The sequence below is a fragment of the Canis lupus genome, chromosome 37, assembly GCF_003254725.2.
Source record: "Canis lupus dingo isolate Sandy chromosome 37, ASM325472v2, whole genome shotgun sequence".
Classification (NCBI taxonomy): domain Eukaryota; kingdom Metazoa; phylum Chordata; class Mammalia; order Carnivora; family Canidae; genus Canis; species Canis lupus.
In genome coordinates, this window is record NC_064279.1 from 158,195 (window position 1) to 180,180 (window position 21,986).

The 21,986-nt window shown below is 46.5% G+C and overlaps 1 protein-coding gene and 1 long non-coding RNA gene across 9 annotated transcripts in view; one reads left to right on the forward strand and one right to left on the reverse strand.

Annotated features, from left to right (window-relative positions):
• Positions 1-21,986, reverse strand: part of LOC112656497 (uncharacterized) — a 441,756-nt gene that overhangs the window by 112,564 nt on the left and 307,206 nt on the right. The gene's annotated exons all lie outside the window — the stretch shown is intronic.
• Positions 1-21,986, forward strand: part of LOC118353533 (uncharacterized) — a 368,208-nt gene that overhangs the window by 63,394 nt on the left and 282,828 nt on the right. The window contains exon 1 of one of the 8 annotated variants that reach the window (XR_007408950.1): positions 6,302-6,400. The exons of the other annotated variants lie outside the window; for them this stretch is intronic. The gene's annotated coding sequence lies outside the window, so the exon portion shown is untranslated. Of the gene's footprint in view, positions 1-6,301; positions 6,401-21,986 lie in introns of those variants that run through there. 8 annotated transcript variants of the gene reach the window in all.

A 21,986-nucleotide genomic window follows, 5' to 3' on the forward strand; every position in this document is an offset into this window, starting at 1 on the left:
TGCAATTACACCCAAGCTCCAGCTTGTAAAGAAACCCTCGGGAGTTTCCATCGGTGTGGGCTCCTTGGTGGTTTCCCTGATTTACAATCTTGGGCACAACACCAGGGCCTGGTGTCCTGACATCCCTTCCAGGGCCACGCTGACCACCCCACAGGCCCTCTGTGCCCCAGGCACACAGGCATGGGGATGCGGGGAGGGGAATAAGTGCCCCGGAACTCGGCCATCCTCATTCATCAGGACAGAGGGTGCACAGACCTCCTGGTCGCTGTGCACAGACCCTGGTGACCTGAAGCTCCCTGGCTGTCACTCTGTCCCAGCCCCCCCTGGCCCGGGGGACACAGCCTGAGTCCAAGCAAAGTCTGTGGGGTCCTGACCCTGGCGTCTGGCTGCCCCTGGATGGCACGTGGGGACGTCAGCTCTGTGTACCTGGTGGCGCCCCTGCAGGGGCTGTTTGGGGCCTGGATGGTGCCCCTTCCTCCTCTCTGGGTGTCTCTCCACGCCCCATGCACAGAGTTCTGGGAGACACAGAAACGGGCTGGCTGTGCATTTTCGCACAACACTTTATTGACTTTCTACAGCAAAGGGGCTCAGAGCCTAATGCGCGCCTTCCCCTGGGGAGGGAGACCTTTCTGTCCTTTAGGGGAGGGCAATAATCACAAGGTGTGGAGGGGCGGGTGCTAGAGTCCACATTGTGGGAACATGTGTGGACTCCAGGTGGGGGCGTGTGTCCTGAGATTTCAGCCTGAGTGACTGTTCTGAGGACAGCAGAGATGACCTGGACCTGCAGCTCATGGGCTCCTGTCCTGGGACCCACAGGGCAGCTGGACACCTGCCTTGGGCCCTCTGGGGCCCCAATACCTAGAAGAGCCTGCCTCCTGGTGTGGGGTTGGGTGGGGCCAACCGGCCTATCCATCCACTCCCCACCCTGGGGTGTCCCGGGATCCCCCGGCCTGCCCTAGGTTAGTGACCTGGATCTGTGGGGCATTCCCAGGGCCCAGGAGGCCACATCCACCTGTGAGAGGGCTCGCTCAGCCTGGGGCCAGAATCCAGGGCTGGCCAGGACCATGGGGACCTGGATCCCATTAGTCTTTGTGTTGGGCCTGGGAGGGGCTCAAATCAACCTAGCTCCCACAGAGCGCAGAGCCAGGTCAGCCCAGGTCCCTCTGGGTTAGGGGCTGGTGTCCTGTGCAGGGTGTGCCGCCCTCCAAGATGGACAGTGGGCGAGGGCAGGGCCCAATGTGTCCTCTGCACCACTCACCTACCCCAGCCTTTCAGGGATCGCTGCCTTCCTTCCTCCCTGCAACCTCTGGGTTCTCTATGGGAGAATTGGGCTTCTGATGGGAGCAGGGTATCCAGAGAACCCCAGGGAGGCTGAGCATGTCCCACAGGGGGCAGCTGCACTGGGTCCTTGCTGGGGGCCGATGGTGTGGGGGTGGATGTTGTGGGGTAGGGATATGATGGTGGTGGTATATTAGGAAGGTACAATATTAGCCTTGAATCAATATTAAAATATTCTCATTAACCAAAGACCATACTTTATTCAGATTTCCTTAGTTTTTGCTAAATTACCATCCCTCATATCCCATTCCATTTGTACTCATGTTTTCTTAGGCTCCTCTGGATTGTGACAGTCTTTCAGCCTTTCCTTGTTATCGTTGAACTGGAACACTTTGAGAAGTAGAGTATTTTGTAAAATTTACCTCAGTTGGGAAATGTCTGTTTTTTATCTCATGATTAAACTCGTTTTTGTGGATTATATACAGAGATATACTGCCATTTTCATTATATCATATAAAGGATAGATATTATCAACATGATTTATCAGTCTTCGTATCGATCTGATCATCTTGCTGAGGTCGTGTTTGTCAGCTTTCTCCATAGTAAAGTGATTCTTCTTCTTCTTCTTCTTCTTCTTCTTCTTCTTCTTATTATTATTATTATTATTTGTATCAATTTTGTATACTGATTTTCATATTATATTTTGTAGAAGGAAGTTACTATGTGTCTTCCGGAAATAAGAGTGGGAAGCTATGCTAATCAACTTGAGGGTGGAATGTCTGCACAACTTCTTTGAAATTCTTCTACATGGGAGATTTTTGTCCTTCTGGGTTTGTTTGTTTGTTTCTTTTTAAAGGTGTCATTAATTTATTTGAAAGAGAGAGGAGAGAAAAACCAAGAGCGAGAGGGGCAGATGGAGAGGGAGAAGCAGGTTCCCTGCTGAACAGGGAGCCTGCCTTGGGACCTGGATCATGATCTGAGCCTAAGGCAGAAGCTTAAGTGACTGAGCCACCCAGATGCCACTTTTTCTTTCTTTTTCTTTTTTTTAATAATAAATTTACTTTTTATTGGTGTTCAATTGCCCACATACAGAACAACACACAGTGCTCAGCCTGTCAGTACCCGTCATCCATTCACACCCACACCCACCCTCCTCCCCTTCCATCACCCCTAGTTCATTTCCCAGAGTTAGGAGTCTTTATGTTCTGTCTCCCTTTCTGATATTTCCCACACATTTCTTCTCCGTTCCCTTATATTCCCTTTCACTCTTATTTATATTCCCCAAGTGAATGAGAACATGCAATGTTTGTCCTTCTCCGATTGACTTACTTCACTCAGCATAATACCTTCCAGTTCCATCCACGTTGAATCAAATGGTGGGTATTTGTCATTTCTAATGTCTGAGCAAGTCCCACCTTTTCTATCTCTTCATCTTCTGTGTCTCCCATGATATGAATATTATTGTTTTAATAAGTGGCTGACTTCCCTACGTCTGTCTTGTGGTCCATAACCTTTCTTGTTTTGAAGGCTTCCACTTGGCACTGCATCTCAGTTATAGCATTTTTAACATTGGCCTGACTAGATTTTAGTTCTTTTATTTCTACAGTAAAGGTTTCTCTAGTTGTCTTCTGTGCTCTTTTTCTAGCCCAGCTGCTGTCTTTATAATCATTGTTTTAAACTGTAGTTAGACATCATATATGTGTATTGATGAACTTCCTGGCTGTGAGTAGAACCTCATGTTATTTTATGGAGGTGAATTTCTCCATCTCATTATTTTTTCCAGAAAAGAAAGAAGGAAGAAAAAGAAAAAACAAGAAAAACAATAACAACTGCCCTCCCCCCCCAAAAAAAACCCACCAGATTATTTTTGCCTGCTTGTTAAAGATGCTAAATCCCAAAGTAAGAAAAACAATTAAAGTACCATGAAAGTAAAAATAAGACATATATACGGTACATACAGAAAAATTAAAATAAGGCAATTAATAAAAAAGAATCAAAGAAAATAAATGAAAATAAAGCACAAAGTACAAAGGAATCTAGTCCGTACTTTCTAGGCAGAGCTGAAGCTCTGCTGCCTCTGTGGTCCGACAACTTGCTGGCAGCGAATGGTCTGTGCAGGGTCTCGGAATGGGTCTTGGCACTGATTCTCAGGTGCACATCTGCCAGGGAGATGCACCTGTGGGGTCAGAGGCGGGGTGGGCATCAGAGCCTCTGGCCTCCAGTGGGCAGCACTGTGCTGCTCCCTGAGTCTCCGTGCTGATGGGCGGGATGCGGGTGGGGACGCTGGGTCCTCTGGCTCTGGGGCTGAGTTTTCCGCCCCCCCACCTGTCTGCAGGGGCCTCGACAGAAGAGCCGCTAGGCCCCCGGGTCTCCGCTGCTTCTCTCAGAACCCTGCTTTTACTCTGCCTGCGTCCGAGCTTCTTTTGGTTTTGTTTTTTTTATCTCAGACTGTTGTGCCCAAGATTGCGAATCCGAGAAACCACCGAGATGTCGACTCCGATGCAAACACACGAGGGTTTATTTACAAGCTTGAGCTTGTGTCCAAGTATACCCGACAGAGCGGAGCAGGGACTTGGACCCCGAGGTGGGTTTTAGCTTAGTTTTAAGGGCTGGTCTTGGGACCTCCAGGAGGGCTGGAGCAATTCCTCAAGTTCTGTTTACATTTTGATATGGGGCCTTCTAGGGCATTGAGCTCTGTTCTCATTCTAATAGGGGCTTCCTGCCCTTGACCTGGACTCAGTTTTTATTCTATTGTGGGGCTTTCTAGACATTAAGATGTGAACAGTAAAGGTTTCACAACTGGAAGGGGAACTCACACTGTCCCTATATGCTGAAGACATGGTACTAGGAACAGGAAACCTGAGAGCCTCCACCAAAACCAAAACCTTAGAACTAAGGAGTGAGTTCAGTAAAGTCAGAGGACACAAACTGACCCTACAGCTCTATTTGTAACTTCCTGAGGAGCCTCCACACTGTTTCCAGGGCGGCTGCACCAGCCCACAGTCCCGCCCACAGTGTTAGAGGGTTGAGTGAGTTTTGCGGGACTTGGTAAAAGTCTGGTCCACATTTCGGTCTTGGGGTTTGTGTTTGGTTTTCGATTAGTGATAGGTCTTGTTTAAGGTTTAGGTGAACATTAGGCTTAAGTGTAGGATTAGGCTTATGTCTGTGTATGGTTAGAGTTTGGGTCTTGGCATGTGCCTGCACTGGGACTCCTAATATCTTGGGCAGTTTAGTTTTATGCACTCTATTTAGGTTTTGGGTTCAAAGATAGCCTGACTCCACCAAGTCAGTGGCCTCCCCAGAGAATCAAAATCCAGGCTTTTACTTGGGTGAGAATAGGCATGGCAGTCTTCTCCTGAGCTGAGGTAAGGAGGGGTTTTGTGGCTCTAAATACTCTTTATTTGGATTTTCAGTTGACTTTCTGATTTTATCTCTAGTGCGCACATTTTTCATCAATACTACCAATTATTATTTTAAAGTTTTACTTGAATTCCTGTTTGTAAACACAGTATGATATAGTTTCAGGTTTACCACATAGTGATTCAACCCTTGGATACAACGCCTGGTACTGGTCAGAGGTGACTTCCACAATCCCCATCCCCTGATTCCCCTCCCCCCCACCTTCCTCTGGTATTGATTAGTTTATTCTCTGTGGTTAAGAGTGTGTATCTTGGTTTGCTTCTCTCATCCCTCCCCTCCGCCCCTTTGCCAGTTTGTTTGGTTTCCTAAAATTCACATGTTAATGCAATTGTATGGTATGTGGTATCTGTCTTTCTCTGACTGACTGAGTTCATTTAGCATAAGTCTTTCCAATTCTCCCACGTCATTGGAAATGGCTTCATTTCATCCATTCTGATGACCCAGTGATGTCGCAGTGTGTATATTTACCACATCGTCTCTGCCCATTCATCTGTCGATGGACATTTAGGCTGTATCCACAGATTGGCTGTTGTTGATAACGCTGCTACCAACACCGGGCTGCATGTCCCTCTTTGAATCTAATAAACTACTTTTGTATCCTCAGGGTAAATACCTAGCTGTTTAATTTTGGAATCAGAGGGTAACTCTATTTTTAACTTCTTTTTTCAAAAATTTTTTATGATAGTCACAGAGAGAGGGGCAGAGACACAGGCAGAGGGAGAAGCAGGCTACATGGACCGGGAGCCCGATGTGGGATTCGATCCTGGGTCTCCAGGATCACGCCCTGGGCCAAAGGCAGGCACCAAACCGCTGCGCCACCCAGGGATCCCTTATTTTTAACTCTCGAGGACCCTCCAGACTGTTTTCCACAGTGGCTGCACCTTTACTTAAGTATTCATGAGAGACACAGAGAGGCAGAGGGAAAATGAGGCTCTATGTGGGGAGCCTGATGTGGGACGTGATCCCCCAGGACCCCGGGATCATGACCTGAGCCAAAGCAGATGCTCAACCACTGAGGCAGCCAGGTGCCTTGCTGATTCAATTCCTTTGCTATTTATGGGTCTGTTCACATTTTCTATTTCTTCCTATTTCAGTTTTGCTCATTTGCACATTTCAAGGGATTTGTCCATTTCCTCCATTTCTTCCAGTATGTTAGTGTATAAGCTTTCATAGTTTTCCCTTATAACTGACTTATTTTTCTGGTGTTGATTGTGATCTCTCTTCTCTCATTTGTGATTTTATTTATTTAGGTCTTTTCTCTTTTCTCGTTGATAAGGCTGGCTAGGGCTTGATCCATTTTATTAATTATTCTGAAGAACCAGCTCTTAGTTTTGTTATTCCATTCTACTGTTTTTTTTATTTCTGTATTGTTTATTTCTGCTCTCATCTTTATTTTTTCCCATCTTCTGTAGGCTTTAGGCTTTGTTTGCTATGCCTTTTCCAGCTCCTTTAGCTGTAGGGTTAGGTTGTGTATTAGAGACTTCTTGTTTCCTTTTTTAAAAAACATTTTATTTACTTTTTATTTATTTATGATAGTCACACAGAGAGAGAGGCAGAGACATAGGCAGAGGGAGAAGCAGGCTCCATGCACCGAGAGCCCGATGTGGGATTCAATCCCGGGTCTCCAGGATCGCGCCCTGAGCCAAAGGCAGGCGCTAAACTGCTGCGTCACCCAGGGATCCCAGACTTCTTGTTTCCTGAGGTAAGCCTGTATTGCTATGTATTTCCCCCTTTGGACTGCCTTTGCTACATCCCAGAGGTTTGGAGAAACATGTTTTCATTTTCATTTGTTTTAAATTTCCTCTTTAATTTCCTGGTTGCTCCATCATTCTCTAGTAGGATGTTCATAATCTCCACGTATTTTTGGTCTGTCCAAATTTTTTCTTACTGTCAACTTCGAGTTTCATAGCGTCGTGGTCAAAAATATACAGGGTGTGATATCAACTTCTTGTACCTGTTGTACCTGTTGAGTGCTGATTTGTGGCCCATGATATGATCTGTTCTGGAGAATGTCCCATGTGCACTTGAAAGGAATGTGTATTCTGCTTTAGGAAGAAATGTTCAGACTATATCTGTGGAGTCCCTGTGGTCCAGTGTGTCAAGGCTATTGTTCCCATGTTGATTTTCTGCATAGACGATCGGTCCATTGCCATAAGTGGGTGGGTTTTAAAATCCCCTGTCATTGTATTATTTTCAATACAGTCAGTTCCTGTACGTTTGTTGGTATTTGGTTTCCATATTTAGGTACTCGTTGGCAGCATAAATATTTAGTTCATTGATCGATATAGAGATTCATTTTAACTATGAAATAATGCCCTTCTTCATCACTTCTTACATTATTTGTTCTTTCTTTTTTGAGATTAAATATTATATTTATTTATTCATGAGAGATACACAGAGAAGCAGAGGCAGAAACATAGGCAGATGGAGAGACAGGCTCCCCAAAGGAATGCTGATGTGGGACTCGATCCTGGGATCCCAAGAACACACCCTGAGCCAAAGGCAGATGCTCAAACACTGAGCCACCAGGTGTCCCCCAGGGTTTGGTTTCAAATCTAGTTTTTCTAATATAAGTATTGGTCCTCCAGCTTTCTTTTCATAACCATTAGCGTGATAGATGATCTTCCATCCCCTGACTTTCAATCTGCTGGTGTCTATAGGTCTAAGGTGAGCATCTTGTAGGCAGCATACAGATGGATCTTGTTTTTTTAATAACGATTTTATTTTTGAGAGCATGAGAGAGAGAGAGAGAGAGAGAGGCAGAAAATTAGGCCAAGAGTGAAGCAGGCTCCCCACCAGGAGCCCAATATGGGACTCGATCCCAGACTCAAGGATCATACCCTGAGTCAAAGGCAGAGGCTCAAACCCAGAGCCACCCAGGCATCCTGGATCCTGTTTTTTAAGGCACTCTGATACCCTATATCTTTTGATTGGAGCATTTAGCATCAGCATTCAGAGTGCTTATTCAAAGATATGAACTTTGTGCCTTTGTGTTACCGGTAGAGTTGGTGTTTCTGGTGACATACTCTGGTCCTTTCTAGTCTTTGTTGCTTTTGGTCTCTTTTTTCCCCCACTAGAATAGTTCCTCTGAAAATTCCTTACTGAACTGGTTTAGTGGTCATGAACTCCTTTATACTTTGCCTGTCTGGGAAAATCTTTCTCTCTATCCTGAATGACACCCTTGCTGAAGAAAGAATTCATACAAATTGGACTCCAATAAAAAGAAATTTAAAAACTTAAAATAAATTTTTGCTATTATGATTTAGGAAAATGGCATTTAGGGGAAAAGCAGAAGCTGAAAGAGAGGAGGAAAATTTCACCATCCGTGGCCTTCACAGGGACCTGGTGTCCTTTCCTAGGAGGGCCCCCCACTCCGGAGGATGCTTCCTGCCCCTCTGCTCTCCTTTTTGGAACACAAGAGGCACATCTCCGTGCCTCCAGCACCTCTGCAGTCATGGTTTATAGCGTCTTCCAGGTATCCTATTGGGGACCACAGCGTTGTGTATGTAACCATCCAGCTGCTGTTTGACAACATTGGGGGGATTCTGACTTTTGTTGGTTTTGGTGTGTTTGTGTGTCTATCACACGAAGCTATCACGTGCAGTTATCGGATCCTCTGGCTGGGTCACCCAAACGCCGAAATGGTTGGTACAACATCATTTCTGGTGCTGATGCTGGGTGGCTAGCTGGGCTCTCCTGGCCGACCCGGGGCTCGCTCCTGTCATGAATTTCAGCTGGAGGGTCAGCTGAGGTGGAAGGTCTGGCTCGGCCACATTCCCATGTCCGGCAGTGGGTCTCCCCAAGCGCCGCCTGCTTCTCTTCTCCCCGATGCCTCTCCAGCAGGGAGCCGGACCTCGGGGCTGCCCTGTGGGGATCTCCAGAGGTGCCGGGTGCCCATTACGGGGAGCCTTGGGGAGCCTGTGTGTGGGAGTAGGGGTGGTGATGGGGCTGGGGTTCCTCAGTGCCCTGTGCTGCCTGGCCTTCAGGCCGAGCACCATGTTCACCCAGTCCCTACTCACTAGGGTGAGGAGGGTGCCCTCTACACACTGCTGTGAGATATCCAGGACCACAAGGTGTGCACAGTGAGTCCATTTGATGAGGGTGGCCCAGGTGTGTGATCTGCAAGTGTGGGACCCAGGAAATATAACAAAAATCCCCTACCCCTGGACAAGCAGAGCAGGACTGATTCCATTTTGTGCTACACCCGCCACCTCCCCTATGACCCCCACATGACCTGCTTATGTCTTAAGGCGCTGCCCCAACCCAGTCAAGCCACTGGGCACACCCTAATCAGAAATAGGCTCATAACAAAGTAACTCTACTTTGTGCCCGCCAAAACTGCACGCCGATTCTGACCAAAGTAATAGGCCAGGTAAAGTGGATCCTATAGGGTAAGGTGTCATTCAATCGGCCACCTGCGTGTGGACCGACACGACTGTGCAACTTTCTGTGTATCCCATGGGCCACTGGCCCGTATAAAGCTGCTACGCCTCTTAGTCTCAGGGTCCACATCCCTGCTCCGCTGTGTCGGGTGCACTTGGACTCAAGCTCCAGCTTGTAAAGAAATCCTCGGAAGTTTGCATCGATGTCGGCTCATCGGTGGTTTCTTGGATTTGCAATCCTGGGCACAACACAAGGGCCTACTGTCCTGACATCCCTTCCAGGGTCACGCTGATGGCCCCACAGGCCCTCTGTTCCCCAGGCACACAGGCACAGTGATGCGGGGAGAGGAGGAAGTACCCCAGAAACCAGCCAGCCCCTGCCCCCTTGACAGAGGGAGCACAGACATCCCAGGTCCCTTTACAGAGACCCTGGTGACCTGATGCTCCCTGGCCATCACTCTGTCCCAGGCCCTCCTGGCCCGGGGGCACAGGCTGAGTCCCAGTATAGTTTGTGGGGTCCTGACCCTGTCATCTGGCCACCCCTGGAAGGCACGTGGGGACGTCAGCTTGTGTGCCTTGCAGTGCCCGTGCAGGGGCTGTTTGGGGACTGGGTGGTGCCCCCTCCTCCTCTCTGTGGGTCTGTCCACGCCCCGTGCACAGAGTTCTGGGAGACACAGAAACGGGCTGGCTGTGCATTTTCGCACCACAACACTTTATTGACATTCTACAGCAAACGGGCTTAGAGTGGAGGGTGTGCGCCTTCCCCTGTGGAGGGAATGTCTGTCCTTTAGGGGAGGGCAAGAATCACATGGGTGGGGTGTGAGTGCTGGAGTCCCCCAACTGGGAGCACGTGTGGACCTCGAGTGGGGGCATGTGTCCTGAGGTTTCAGCCTGAGAGACGTTTCTGAGGACAGCAGAGCTGACCTTGACCTGCAGCTCATGGGTTCCTAGCTGGGTCCCCGCAGGGCAGCTGGACCCCAGCCACTTGGCCCCTGGGGCCCCAGCACCTGGAGGAGCCTGCCTCCTGGTGTGGGTTCGGGTGGGGTCCACCGGCCCACCTCTGCTCTCTCCAACCTTGGGTGTCCCGGGATCCCCAGGGCTGCCCTAGGTCAGCGGCCTGGATCTGTGGGGCACCCCCAGGGCCCAGGAGGCCACATCCAGCTTTGAGAGGGCTCGCTCAGCGTGGGGCCAGAATCCAGCGCTGGACAGGGCAATGGGGGGCTGGATCCCATTAGTCTTTTTGTTGGGACTGGGGCGGGGGCTCAAATCACACCCACCCTCACAGAGCCCGGGGCCAGGCCATTCCAGATCCCCCTGGTTAGGGGCTGGTGTTCTGTGCAGTGTAAGCCGCCCTCAGGGAGGGACAGTGGGTGGAGACAGGGCACAGTGCATACTCTGCACCACTCACCTGCACACACCCTTTCAGGGGCTCCCTGTCTTCCCTCCTCCCTGCAACCCCTGGGTACTCTATGGGACACCCGGGCTTCTGATGGGAGCAGGGTATCCAGAGAACCCCGGGGAGGCTGAGTATGTCCCACAGGGGGCACTTGCACCGCGTCCTTGCTGGGAGCTGTTGGTGTGGGGGTAGATGGTGTGGGGGCAGGGGTATGATGGTGGTGGATTATGGGGGATGGTGTAGGGGGGATGGTGTTGGGGTATAGTGTGGGTGGGGATTGTGTGGGGCTGTATGGGTTTGACGGGGATGGTGTAGGTGAGATGCCATGGGGAATGATGATGTAGGCAGATGGAGTGGGAGTGGGGAATGAGGGGGATGTCATGGTGGGCCTGTGGACAGAGGGCATCCCTTTCCTCTAAGATGCACAAGGAGACGTCTACACTTAAAGGAGACTCCAGTCTGGGGTTTGCTGTGACACCTGCCCCTGGGGCGTGGTGTGGTCAGTGCAGGACCCTGGCTGGACCGGGGGCATTATCTGGGGTTCATCATACTATGTGTGTTTTCAAATTGCAAATAGTCTCAAATTAAATGCATAGAATTTAGAAACATGTAAAGCACCGAGAGTGGGTGTTACTCTGACCCGTCTGACCCTCATGGGATCGAAGTGTGTCCTGCTCCTGCTGCGGTCATTCCGCCTGGCACCCAGGTCCGGTTCCTGTCCCCCACGCCATCAACCCATCCCCTGCTTCTCAGGGGGTCGTCCCTCTACCCTTTGGGGTTCAGCTCCCATGGCAAGACCTGGAGACCCCATCCTAGTGGCCTCCTCATCCCTGAGGTCCCGGGGGTGGGGGCACAGAGGTAATCCCCAACACCCTACCATGGAGCGGTGTGTTGTTGGCTGCTGTTCTGCCCCCCGACTCGGAAGCCCCGTTTTCCCTACCCAGAATCCCCCGGTCCTCTCCTGAATCTTGATCCCCCCTGGCCCCTCAACCTCACCCTATCCCATAGTAGTCCAAAAATATGATGTGACTGCTGAACGTCCTGTTGACGTCCAGGTCCACCTGCGTGATGTCCCTGGAGGAGACCAGTGCCTACTCCTTCATTTCCTGTGGGAAAACCGGGGAGGAGGAGCTGGCATCAAGGGACACAGACCCCAACCTGTCTGTCCTGGGCAGGGATCCCTGGGGCCACCATGGGAGTGTCTACTGCCAAAACCTCCTTCCTTCCTCTGGGAGGCCAGGGACAGCGGGAGTCTCCACCGTGCTCATGGGACCTGTGTGACGGCCTGTGCCCAGCTGTTGTAGGCAGGGAGGAGACTGAGTGTTACCCTGGGTGGGAGGGGATAGGGGTTCAGCCAAGGTAGGAGGGGACATGGGGGTGTTGTGCCCAAGTTTGCGAATCTGAGAAACCACTAAGGGGCTGACACCAATGCAAACACACAAGGGTTCATTTCCAAACTCCAGCTTGCGTCCAAGTACACCCAACACAGCGGAGCAGGGACGTGGACCCCGAGGTGGGTTTTAGCTTAGTTTTAAGGGCTTGTCTCGGGGTCCTCCAGAAGGGCTGGAGTAATTCCTCAAGTTATGTTTACATTTTGATATGGGGCCTTCAAGGGTATTGGGCTCTGCTCTCATTCTAATAGGCGCTTCCAGCCCTTGACATGGGCTCAGTTTCATTTTATTGTGGGGCTTTCTAGGCCATTAAGCTGTAAACCTTTGTTTTTTTCCTGTAACTGAAGTAATGTAAATTTCAGGTCTTCTTCACAGGGGCCTGGGATGGCTGGACTTGTTCGAACACTGAACTTAAAGTAGAAAGGCCTTCATTTTCTCGACCTCCTTGTGTCCAGTCCCATCCTATCTAGCTCTTTCCCCTTCCCTGGAGCTCCTAAGAGAGCAATTGCAAATGACCTCAGCTTGGCAGCGTGTGTTGGGGGACAGGCCCAGGGATTTGGGATCAGGAAGACCTGGGGCACGGGCTTCCCAGCTGCGCAGCAGGATTCCATGCTGCAGACTCTTATTCCCTAAGGCTATCTTAACAACTGACTTTGTACATAAAAAAGCTCTCCTTTATCTTTAAAAGATGAGGAGTGAGTCTAAGTTTTTTTTCTCTGTCCATCTAATTGCTCAGATTCCAATCTGAGATGTATTTCCTGGTAATAAGGATAATTTACTATCCGTAGTACTATGGTTAAAATATTCTGACACAAATAGTTCAGAGGGATGATGCTTTCTCATCTCTTTCTTCACAGCTCAGTCACTCATCAGGGAATGCATCTTTATGGATTTGAAAGAACTGAGAAACATTATTACAATGGTCCTATTATTATGTGAAGGATTCTTCCCTGAGATTCTTCCCCTAATTCAACTGACACTGAAAAACTGTGAACTCTTTGGAAGACAAATGTCCAGGAAATAAATGTTATGCATTGCTAATTTTAAATGCACTTGCAATATGGTGTCTAGTATAATAGAAGTATTTTTTTCTGATTTTTGCTTTTATTATCCTTTCCTGCTTTTCAGGTTGAGCAGGCATTATACGTGTTCATAAGTGTTGTTCTTTCCTTCTGATATAAAATTATTTATTTGTTCCCACCGAATGAACTCTTTAAGAATAAGGCAAAAGTTAATTCAACCATTCTTAAAATGTCTTCACACTTGGATCCTGATTCATTTAAGTCAATTTTCAAAATAAATCTTATTTATTAGGAAAAAAACAAAGATTTATAGGGAAATTGAGAAGATAGTACAGAGCATTCGCATGCACTGGCACTCAATTTCTCCAATTATTGATATCTTATATTAGTACAGGTACAAATATGAACTAATGAATCAATATTAAAATATTTGCATTAACCAAAGACCATACTTTATTCAGATTTCCTTAGTTTTTGCTAAGTTACCATCCTTCATATCACATTCCATTTGTCCTCCTGTTTTCTTAGGCTCCTCTGGATTGTGACAGTCTTTCAGCCTTTCCTTTTTGTTGTTGAACTGGAACGCTTTGAGAAGTAGAGTATTTTGTAAAATTTCCCTCAGTTGGGACATGTCTGTTGTTTATCTCATGACTGAACTGTTTTTGTGGATTATATACAGAGATATACTGCCATTTTCATTGTATAATATAAAGGATAGATACTATCAACATGATTTATCAGTCTTGGTATCGATCTGATCATTTACTGAGGTAGTATTTGTCATCTTTCTCCGTAGTTAAGTGATTCTTTATTATTATTATTATTATTATTATTATTATTATATTATCATTATTATTTTAGGTTTTTCATAATATATTTTGCAGAAGGAAGTTACTATGTATATTGCACACATAAAAGTTTGAAGCTATGCTCATGAACTTGAGTGTGGTATGTCTGCACGAATTGTTTGAAATTCTTCTACATGGGAGATTTCTCTTCCTTCTGAGTTTGTTTCTTTTTCAATGATGTTTTTTATTTATATGAGAGAGAGAGGAGAAAAAGCATGAGTGAGAGTGGCAGAGGGAGAGGGAGAAGCAGGTTCCCTGCTAAACAGGGAGCCTGCCTTGGGACCTGGATCATGATCTGCGCCTACAGCAGAAGCTTAACTGAATGACCACCCAGGTGCCACTCTCTCTTTCTTTTTTCTTTCTTTCTTTCTTTCTTTCTTTCTTTCTTTCTTTCTTTCTTTCTTTCTTTCATTTCTTTCTTTCTTTCTTTTATTTTAATAATAATTTTATTTTTTATTAGTTTTCAATTTGCCATCATACAGAAAAATACCCAGTGTTCATCCATCAAGTGCCCCCCTCAATGCCCATCACCCATTCACCCCCACCCCCGCCCTCCTCCCCTTCCAACACCCCTAGTTCATTTCCATGAGTTAGGAGTCTTTATGTTCTGTCTCCCTTTCTGATATTTCCCACACATTTCTTCTCCGTTCCCTTATATCCCCTTTCACTATTATCTATATTCCCCAAATGAATGAGAACATACAATGCTTGTCCTTCTCCGATGGACTTACTTCACTCAGCATAATACCTTCCAGTTCCATTCACGTTGAAGCAAATGGTGGGTATTTGTCGCTTCTAATGGCTGAGCAAGGCCCACCTTTTCACTCTCTTCATCTTCTGAGTCTCCTAAGATATGAATATTATTGTTTTAATAAGTGGCTGACTTCCCTACGTCTGTCTCTGTGGTCCATAACCTTTCTTGTTTTTATGGCTTCCACTTGGGACTGCATCTCAGTTATAGCATTTTTAACGTTGGCCTGACAAGATTTTAGTTCTTTTATTTTTGCAGTAAGGGATTCTCTAGTTTTCTTCTGTGCTCTTTTTCCAGCCCAGATGCTATCTTTATAATCATTGTTTTAAACTGTAGTTAGACATCATATATGTGTATTGATGGACTTCCTGGCTGTGAGTACTACCTCGTGTTATTTTATGGAGGTGAATTTATCCATCTCATTACCTTTTCCAGAAAAGAAAGAGGGAAGAAAAAGAAAAACCAAGGAAAACAATAACAACTGCCCTCCAAAAAAAACACCAGATTATTTTGGCCTGCATTTTAAAAGATTCTAAATCCCAAAATATGAAACACAATTAAAGTACCATGAAAGTAAAAATAAGAAATATATAAGGTACATACATAAAAATTAAAATAAGGCAATTAATTAAAAAAATCAAAGAAAATAAATGACAATAAAGCACAAAGTACAAAGGAACCTAGATCCTACTTTCCAGGCAGAGCTGAATCTCCGCATCCTCTGTGGTCTGACAACATGGTGGCAGTGAGTGGTCTGTGCAGGGTCTGGGGATGGGCTCTGGCGCTGATTATCAGGTGCACATCTGCGTGGTAGATGCACCTGCGGGGTCAGAGGCGGGGTGGGAGTCAGTACCTCTGGCCTCCAGTGGGCGGTGCAGTGCTGCTCCCTGAGACCCCCCCTGATGGGCGGGATGTGGGTGGGGTCTCTGGGTCCTCTGGCTCTGGGGTGAGCATCTGGTCCCCCAGTCTGCATGGGCCTCCACAGAAGAGCCCGCAAGCCCCCAGGTCTCGCTGATTCTCTCAGAAATCTGCGTTTACTCTACCTGTGTCCGAGATTCTTTTGGTTTGTTTTTTTATCTCAGAGTGTTGTGCCCAAGACTGCGAATCCAAGAAACCACGGAGAAGCTGACACTGATTCAAACGCACATGCATTTATTTACTAGCTCAAGCTTGTGTCCAAGTATACCCAACAGAGTGGAGCAGGGACTTGGATCCCGAGGCAGGTTTTAGCTTACTTTTAAGGGCTGGTCTCAGAGACCTCCAGAAGGGCTGGAGCAATTCCTCAAGTTCTGTTTACATTTTGATATGGGACATTCAAGGGCATTGAGCTCTGTTCTCATTCTAATAGAGGCTTCCTGTCCTTGGCCTGGGCTCAGTTTTGATTCTATTGTGGGGCTTTCTAGGTCATTAAGCTGTAAACTTTTGTTTTTTTCCTGTAACTGAAGTAATGTAAATTTCAGCTCTTCTTCACAGGGACCTGGGATGGGTGGACTTGGGCTAACACTGAATTTAAATTGGACTGGCCTTAATTTTCTTGGCCTCCATGCTTCCCGTTCCATCCTAACTATCTCCTTCCCCCTTCCCCAGAGCTCCTAAGAGAGCAATTGCAAATGACCTCATCATGGCAGCGTCTGTTGGGGGACAGGCCCAGGGATTTGGGATCAGGAAGACCTGGGGTGCAGGCTTCCCAGCTGCGCAGCAGGATTCCATGCTGCAGACTCTTATTCCCTAAGGCTATCTTGACAACTGACTTTGTACATAGAGAAGCTCTCCTTTGTCTTTAAAAGATGAAGAGCAAGTCAAAGCAATTTTTCTCTGCCCATCTGATTGCTCAGATTCCAATCTGAGACATATTTCTTGTTAATAAGGATAATTTACTATCCGTGGTACTATGGTGAAAATATTCTGACACAAGTAATTCAGAGGGATGAGGGTTTCTCATCTCTTTCTTCACAGCTCAGTCACTCATCAGGAAATGCATCTTTATGGATTTGGAATGAACTGAGAGACATTATTACCAATGGTCCTATTATTATGTGAAGGATTCTTCCCTGAGATTCTTCCCCTGTTTCAACTGACACTGAAACACTGTGAACTCTTTGGAAGACAAATGTCAAGGAAATAAATGTTATGCGCTGCTAATTTTAAATGCACTTGCAATATGGTGTCTATTAAAATAGAAGTATTTTTATCTGATTTTTGCTATTATCCGTTCCTGCTTTTCAGGTTGAGGAGGCATTGTACGTGTTCAAAGTGTTTTTCTTTCCTTCTGATCTAAAATTCTTACTTTGTTTCCATCAAAGGAACTCTTTAAGAATAAGGCAAAAGTTAATTCAACTATTCTAAAAATGTCTTCACATTTGGAGCCTGATTCATTTAAGTCAATTTTCAAAATAAATCTTATTTATTAGGAATAAACAAAGATTTATAGGGAAATTGAGAAGATAGTACAGAGCATTCGCATGCACTTGCACTCAATTTCTCCAATTATTGATATCTTATATTAGTATGATACAAATATTAGCTAATGAATCAATATTAAAAAATTCGCTTTAAACAAAGACCAAAAACAAAAAAAAAACAAAAACAAAAACGAAAACAAAGACCATACTTTATACAGATTTCCTTAGTTTTTGCTAAGTTTCCATCCCTCATATCACATTCCATTTGTCCTCATGTTTCCTTAGGCTCCTCTGGATTGTGACAGTCTTTCAGCCTTTCCTTTTTGTTGTTGAACTGGAACACTTTGAGAAGTAGAGTATTTTGTAAAATTTCCCTCAGCTGGGACATGTCTGTTGTTTATCTCATGACTGAACTGTTATTGTGGATTATATACAGAGATATACTGCCATTTTCATTATATCATATAAAGGATAGATACTATCAACATGATTTATCAGTCTTGGTATCGATCTGATCATCTTGCTGAGGTAGTGTTTGTCAGCTTTCTCCATAGTAAACTGATTATTATTATTATTATTAATTATTATTATTATATTATCAATATTTTAAGTTTTTCATATTATATTTGGTAGTAGGAAGTTACTATGTGTATTCCACACTTAAGAGTGGGAAGCTATGCTCATGAACTTGAGGCTGGAATGTCTTCACAAATTGTTTGAAATTTTCTAAATGGGCGATTTCTCTTCCTTGTGGGTTTGTTTGTTTCTTTTTCAAAGATGTTTTCTATTTATTTGAGAGAGAGAGGAGAGATAAAGCATGAACGAGAGGGGCAGAAGGAGAGAGAGAAGCAGGTTCCCTGCTGAACAGGGAGCCTTCCTTGGGACCTGGATCATGATCTGAGCCTAAGGGAAAAGCTTAACTGACAGAGCCACACAGGTGCCACTCATTCTTCTTTCTTTCTTTCTTTCTTTCTTTCTTTCTTTCTTTCTTTCTTTCTTCTTTCTTTCTTTCTTTCTTTCTTCTTTCTTTCTTTCTTCTTTCTTTCTTCTTTCTTCTTTCTTTCTTTCTTTCTTCCTTTATTTTTAATAATAATTTTATATTTTATTGGTGTCAATTTGCCAACATACAGAATAACACCCACTGCTCATCCTGTCAAGTGCCCCCGTCAGTGCCCATAACCCATTCAGCCCCACCGCCCGCCATCCTCCCCTTCCATCACCCCTAGTTCATTTCCCTGAGTTAGGAGTCTTTATGTTCTGTCTCCCTTTCTGATATTTCCCACTCATTTCTTCTCCGTTCCCTTATATTCCCTTTCACTATTATCTATATTCCCCAAATGAATGAGAACATACAATGTTTGTCTTCCGATTGACTTACTTCACTCAGCATAATACCTTCCAGTTCCATCCACCTTGAAGTACATGGTGGGAATTTGTCGTTTCTAATGTCTAAGCAAGTCCCACCTTTTCTCTCTCTTCATCTTCTGAGTCTCCTATGGTATGAATGTTATTGTTTTAATAAGTGGCTGACTTCCCTACGTCTGTCTCTGTGGTCCATAAACTTTCTTCTTTTTAAGGCTTCCACTTGGGACTGCATCTCAGTTATAGCATTTTTAACATTGACCTGATTATATTTAAGTTCTTTTATTTCTACAGTAAAGGTTTCTCTAGTTTTCTTCTGTGCTCTTTATCCAGCCCAGCTGCTATCTTTATAATCATTGTTTTAAACTGTAGTTACACATCATATATGTGTATTGATCATCTTCCTGGCTGTGATTAGAACCTGATGTTATTTTATGGAGGTGAATTTCTCCATCTCATTATTTTTTCCAGAAAAGAAAGAAGGAAGAAAAAGAAATTCAAGAAAAACAATAACAACTGCCCTCCCCCCCCCCAAAAAAAACACCAGATTATTTTGGCCTGCTTGTTAAAAGATTCTAACTCCCAAAATAGCAACAATTAAAGTGATCCCTGGTGACGCAGCGGTTTAGTGCCTGCCTTTGGCCCAGGGCACGATCCTGTAGACTCTGGATCAAATCCCACATCGGGCTCCCAGTGCCTGGAGCCTGCTTCTCCCTCTGCCTGTGTCTCTACCTCTCTCTCTCTCTCTCTCTCTCTCTCTCTTTCACTCTGTTTGTGATTATCATAAATAAATTGAAGAAATTAAAAAAAAGAAACACAATTAAAATACTATGAAAGTAAAAATAAGAAATTTATAAGGTACATACATAAAAATTAAAGTAAGGCAATTAATATAAAAGAATCAAAGAAAATAAATGAAAATAAAGCACAAAGTACAAAGGAAGCTAGACCATACTTTCCAGGCAGAGCTGAAGCTCTGCAGCCTCTGTGGTCTGACAACTTGGTGGAAGCGAGTGGTCTGTGTGGGGTCTGGGGATGGGATGTGGTGCAGATTGTCAGGTGCACATCTGCCTGGGATATGCATCTGCAGGGATCAGAGACGGGGTGGGCGTCAGCATCTCTGGGCTCCAGCGGGCGGCGCTGTGCTGCTCCCTGAGACTCAGCGCTGATGGGGGGATGCGGGTGGGGACACTGGGTCCTCTGGCTCTGGGGCTGAGGATTCCACCCCCCAGTCTGCAGGCTGCAGGAACCAAAGGAGCCGCCAAGCCCCCGGGTCTCAGCCGCTTCTCTCAGAACCCTGCTTTCACTCTGCCCGCGTCCGAGTTTCCTTGGTTTTGTTTTTTACCTCAGACTGTTGTGCCCAAGATTGCGAATATGAGAAACCACCGAGAAGCCGATTCCTGATGCAAACACACGAGGGATTATTTACAAGCTCGATCTTGTATCCAAGTATACCCGACACAGCAGAGCAGGGACTTGGACCCTGAGGTGGGTTTTAGCTTAGTTTTAAGGGCTGGTCTCGGGGACCTCCAGAAGGGCAGAAGCAATTCCTCAAGTTCTGTTTACATTTTGATATGGGGCCTTCAAGGGAATTGAGCCCTGTTCTCATTCTAATATGGGCTTCCTGCCCTTGGCCTGGGCTCAGTTTTGATTCAATTGTGAGGCTTTCTAGGACATTAAGCTGTAAACAGCAAAGGTTCCACAGCTGGAAGGGGGACGTCACACTGTCCCTATATGCTGAAGAAGAGGTACTAGAAACGAGAAACCCGAGAGCCTCCACCAAATCCTGTTAGAATTAAGGAGTGAGTTCAAAAGTCACGGGACACAAACTGACCCTACAGAGCAGAGTAGCCTTGCTGTGTCCTGACAATGAGCACTCAGGAAGGAAATGAAGGATGTGACGCCCTTCTCAGGAGCATCAAGGAAAATAATGAGACTGAACCAAAGGAGCACAAGACTTGTGCACTGAACCAAACCAGGCTCTGGGAGGCCGTCCTGGGCTTGTGGGGTGGGAGCCTCATCTTGTGAAAATGTCCGCTGTTCCTGAAGCCACCCTCAGTTTCAATGTCATTCCTATCAAAATCATGGTGGCAGATGTTAGAAATAGGAAAAAAAAAACCATAACATCCAACCCCCACAACAAATGACCCCGGACAGCAAATCAGTATTGGAGAAGCATGACAGAGTGGGACGCAGCACTTTCCTATTTCAAAAGATGTCACAGAGATAAAGCAGTGTGGTTCTCAGGCTCCTGGCTGACTCCGTTGGTTAAGCATCCGACTCCTGACCTCACCTCCGGTCCTGATCTCAGGGGTTGTGAGTTCTAGCCCTATGCTGGGCCAAGGATGAGGCGTGGAGCCTACGTAGACAAACCAGACCCACGGGGGTGGTCCTGGCATAAGCTGAATGAGCAAAATAGAGAGTCCAGAAGGAAATGTGCTCTGAAAGAACTGATTTTTTTAACTTAATTTAAACCCAATTAATTAACGTATATTGTATTATACTTTCAGAGGAAGAATTCAGGGATTCATCAGTTGGAGATAACAGCAGTGCTCGAGACATCACGTGCCCTCCTTCATGCCTGTCCCCTGTTATCTGCCCCCTCCAGCTACCCTCAGTTTGTTTCCTATCATTAAGGGTCTGTATTTCCTGCATCTGTTTTCCTCTTGTTTTTCCTTCCCTTCACAGTTGTTCATCTGCTTTGCTTCTTTAATTCCACCTATGAATGAAACCACACAGTCATTCTCTTTCCCGAGTGACTTACTTCACTTAACATGATCCCTTTAGTTCTATCCACATTATTGCAAATGGAAAGATTTCCTTCTCTTTGATAGCTGAGTACCATTCCTCTTTCTATGACCATCATCTATCTCCCATCCTCTTTATCCATCATCTGGCAGAGGGTACCGAGGCTCCTCCCACAGTGTGGCTACTGTGGACCCAGCTGCTGTGGACATTGGGGTGCAGGTGTCCCAAGTCTCACTGCATCTGTATCTTCGGAGTGAGCTCCAGGCCGTTCAACTGCTGGTCGCAGGGCGGCTCTATTTGTAACTTCCTGAGGGGCCTCCACAGTGTTTCCAGGGTGGCTGCACCAACCTGCGGTCCCGCCCACAGTGGAAGAGGGTTGAGTGAGTTTTGCAGGACGTGGTAAAAGTCTGGTCCACATTTCATTTCACGTCCTGTGGGCTCCAATTCCTTGTCCTTAAGTATTTCTGGGAAGCCGGGTGTTGGGCTCCTTTTCAGTGAGATGTTTCCAAAGCTAACAGGCCCCAGCTGGAGCCTGAAAGGAGGCAGGTGCGGCCCATAGAGCACCTGCTGCCTCCTGCACAGTCTCCTGTAGCACCAGAGCATCCCGCAGGGGGCGCCTGAGCCCAGGCCCCTCCCATGGGGCACGCATGTGCAGTAGGCCTCCTCTGCCTGCACTAACAGGAGCCAGCCTGTGCTGGGGAGGCCTGCAGAAGACATGGGGATGCATCTATGCTGATGAGCTGCAGCCTCCTCAGGACCCGCGGGGAGTCTTCAGGGGGAAATTGGGCCACATTCATGCTGACAGGAACCGCGGTCTCCTCAGGACCCGCGTTGAGGCCTTAGGAAGCTGTGGGCCCGCATCCAACCTGACAGGAGCCCCTGGGCCGCCTCAGGACCCGCGGGGAGGCTTCAGGAAGATGTGGGCCCACATTCACGGTGACAGGAGCCCTGAACACCTCAGGACTGGCGGGGAGGTTTCAGGAAAT